This window comes from Scomber japonicus, chromosome 1 (genome assembly GCF_027409825.1).
Source record: "Scomber japonicus isolate fScoJap1 chromosome 1, fScoJap1.pri, whole genome shotgun sequence".
In the NCBI taxonomy this organism is placed as follows: Eukaryota; Metazoa; Chordata; class Actinopteri; order Scombriformes; family Scombridae; genus Scomber; species Scomber japonicus.
The window spans coordinates 34,909,042-34,913,336 of record NC_070578.1 but is presented as its reverse complement, the minus strand read 5'-3'; positions in this window follow the sequence as shown (position 1 = coordinate 34,913,336).

Here is a 4,295-nt window from a genome sequence, read left to right as displayed (position 1 = left end):
TCTCCCGCGCTGCGTTGAAAACAAGGAAACAAACGTCACGACTCCCGCGCGTAACGTCATGACGCAACATTCGAAACTCCTCCTACGTCCGAGGCACGCAGAGGACGAGTCGGATTCATAAAAATAAAAGCACATACTTCTATTAATGACTACTTTTAACTTATAAATGTTAATCAACGGGCAGAAATAAGAAACTGTATGATAGCAAATTTAAAGATGTAAAGATTCTGGTTCTTAACCCTCCTGTTGTCTTGGTAAAATTTGACCTGTTATTGCTCATTACCTGAAAATCACATTGATGGTTCCATACTGCATTATTTACAAGTATAATCATCACTGCTTTCATTGAATTCAACAATAATTTGTACTTTATGCTTTATTATAAACAGGCTGGGTGAGTTTTGACCACAGGTGTGATTATGTGCTGCCATTCAAATTTGAAGTGGTTTCTAAACTGTATCCTGACTAAACTTTGACCAGTTTGTGATAATCTATCAAATTATTTTCCTCTGATCTTAAATTTAGTTGAAACAATTCATAAATTCTACTTTTTTCTTTAACTAAATAATGAGATATGATCTCATTTAAACAAGCCATATTGACCATAATTTCCAAAAATAAGTGTAAAGTTAGAATGAAGTTGACTAAAAAAGGTCTAACACAGTCTACACTTTATGCTTTATTAACAGTCAAAATTGATTCAAGGGGACAAAAGTTGCCTGGTTGATGTGGTGGAAAGTACTTTACTTGAGTATTTCCATTTGAAGCTACTTTATACTTCCACTCCACTATATTTCAGAGGGAAATATTGTACTTTCTACTCCACTACATTTATTTGACAGCTTTAGTTGCTTTTCAGATGAAGATTTGAAACACTGGATAATATAACAAGCTAACTTATATAACCAAAATAAAGTCCCCACAGTCTGACAGCTAATGTTGAGATTACCGTTACTTACCGTGTACTCATCTTCATGCCTTGAACACTTTAATCTACCTTTATATCCACCCTAATACTTACCCCAGAACAGATTGTAATACTCCTCCCTATCCAACACTTAATACCTACCATATACTTAATACAGGACATACTCTAAATAATGCCTGTTTGTGTCTAATTCCAGGTTTCTTTTGTGTAACTTTTGGGTCCAAGAGGTGATTTTAGTTCCTATTCTGGGATCCCTAGATTTATGTCAGAGGTTAAGATGTGTTTAATCACTCTTATTTTATTATAGGACACACCCTCATCTGAGAAAGGCACTCACTCTTGCTTTTCAATAATTTACTAATTAAATTATCTATTAATATAGAGTATATGTACCTTTTGACCCCTTCTCTGGACAGCCAAGACGGCCTGCCATTGGCTGACTGTCCACTCGCCTGTTTGAGCAGCGTCTCAGGGGAGAATTTGATTAGTGCAACAGGAAGTACTCTGTTGGCAGACAGCTGGGTGTCTAAATATTACATCACTGTAATCTAATAGTACACAAGATATGTGTGTATTTGGCTACACGTGGATATATGAACCAGTCCCGGATTATATCAAACCATAAAAACTATTAGTTTGTTTCTCTGATTTGGATATCAAATGTATCATAAATCTAATGTAACACCAGACGCTTGCTTTGAGTTGCTGAAAAATGATGCTCACTAACCGGATCATACAAGACAGCATTAATATTTCATGTATGTGGTTCGGTAAAATCGATAGGGGCGGCTCCTGACTCTGTCCATTGACTGAGTGTTTATATGTTTAGAAGGTCATGTCACAGTCAGAGGTATCAAATACAAAGATAGACTTTGGCTCTTGTACTCTTGAAATACTTCCAGCAACTTAGTCTTGCACTTAGGAGGACTCACTAGTGGTAGATTATTTTTTAAATGGTCACAGTGGAAGCTGCAGAGGCTGAGATATCTTGACTTTTAGTCTCTTTTAGGCTCCCTGCTTGACAAATTTCAATTTCTTTAAATTAAACACCTCCAATTTGTAACAGAAACTTCCTTTTATAAATTGGAAGACCAAGCTGAGATAACCCTTTCCTGGCATCATCAGGGTTATTTTCTTGTAAATTTTAAAGCTCCTCTTGAGCCACATATTATATTCACAGGCTGAGCAGTACGCTCCATAAATTTGGTGTCATAAACTGTCACATAAATCTCTTTTTAAAATGGAAATTCATGCCCCCTTTCCCTGGAAAACTCTTATTTCATCACCCCCAACATTGTTAGAAAATCACAAATTGAGTCATGTTTTCCTCAGTTGTCAGCAGGTGTCTTTCCGTACTGCCATGAAAGGTCAAGTCTGAGATGTTGGATAATATGAAGGTAGGATGGCTAATTTTTAGGTCTAAGATTAATCTATTTAAGTAACAAATTAGTCTCACATTCATGCTACTGTCTAACTTCTATTTAACTAGTCTAATAGTCTGAATCTGTTGCCCAAACCAGCTCTAATTACTAGATCTGCAACAATTAATCAATTAGCTGATTAGTTGCCAACTATTAAATTAACTGCCAACTATTTTGACAAAGTGATGATTGTGGTTCATTTTTTTAAAAGAAAAAAGTCTAAATTCTCTCATTCCAGCTTTTAAATGTGAATTTTTTTGGTTGCTTTAGTTTGAGAGTGAAGTAAATATCTTTGAGGGACAAAATATTACATTGGAGGTTGCATCTTGGCCTTTGGGAAACTGTGATAGACATTTATCACCACTTTCTGACATTTTATGGACCAAACAAAACAATTAATTGATTTAATTGTGAAAATAATTGGCTGCCCTACTTAAACAGCACGAAACAGAGACAGTAAAATAGGATATCCACAAATGCAGAGGCAGCAAAATGAAGAAAGATAATGGTGTAAAACAGACCAGACTATTTACTCAACCATGTAAAAATAATATGATAAATATACTGAAAGGGAAATGATTCACCTGTTGTGCATGAATATGATGAATATTCCATGTACTGTTTTGTATTCATGCAGCAAGTCACCTTAGGGCAGATTTTTTAAAAGCAGCCATTTAGAGAAAGTAGAGACATTGAATGACACATGAATCAACTGGAAATCTGAATTTCACCCTTGTTATTGGTAGGGAAATAGTCTTTTTCATGTCCTTATCTCTCCATTTGCTCTGCTGAAGCGTTGGCATTTAGAGGTGTCCTTTCACAGAGAGCAGGGTGAATTGTTTTCAAAGCAATACTTCAAAAGCAACATTTTCCATACAATTAGCCTGTCTAACTACCATAGTTGCAGCATGAGCAGACACGCCTAAGCATGCCTCGTTCTGCACCATTAATCTGGCAAAAACCTGAGAAACACTCGTAATACAGATGCAGTGTAAATGGCATTTATTATCAATGTGGTGAATACAATATATGCCTAGAGGGGGCATCACAGTGATTCAAATATTTTGAGGAGAGTGATTATAGTCTCATAGTGAAGTGCACTCCACTTCACCATGTAGACAGTTTTAAATAACTAGGTTTGAAAGCTGAAGAGGCACGAAATGATGCTAAAACACAAAGTTATAGAGGAGCTTTGAGCTTAAAAAAACAGTTAAGCAGTGGAGCAGATCATGCTTTCAATAACCTCAGATCAGTGCAGTTGTGCTGCCATCTTGTGGCTGTAGAGAAGAAGGCAGTCCTGTCAAGGTCGTGCTCATTTAACAAGAGACATTTGTATTAAGAAGTTTGCAGTTTTTCAGTCTTGGTTATAACACATCTCTCTTTCTCTCACTCACATTGATTACCAACCAAGTTCTTGATTTTTTTTTTTTTTGAAGCAGACAAAAGTTCAAGAAGAGAAGCAGACACAGCCTCGTTGTCTTCAGTTTGACTCGTTCCACTTTCCCACAAAGAGATAAATGTGTTGAGTAATCCATCAGGCATAGTTCACAACCTCAATCTTCACTTTGGAGAGAGATGAAGTTTGAATTTTGTGTTTAGTGAGATGACAACAGCGTTTAAGGATTTTGAGCGACAGTATATGGCGATGTTGGGAAGGACCACTTCAGCCAAGGGTGACGGTGTCTAAAGAAGTCCAAAATGTTTCTTTAATTGGAAAGTCAATTGAGGATTAATATCATAAAAATACGGCTGGAGTCCTTTATATGCCTCTGACTTGGTCCAACATGTTTCACAGCATTGCTTGTTTGCAGGATGAAGCCACAGCGAACCAACTATTTACAGTACGAAGGTGCATGAAAGTAAGTTTAATCTTTTCCAGATAGCAATGATCATTTAAGCTGCAGTTCCTCTACTGGCCACTAGATGCTAACCCACCCAAGACAACT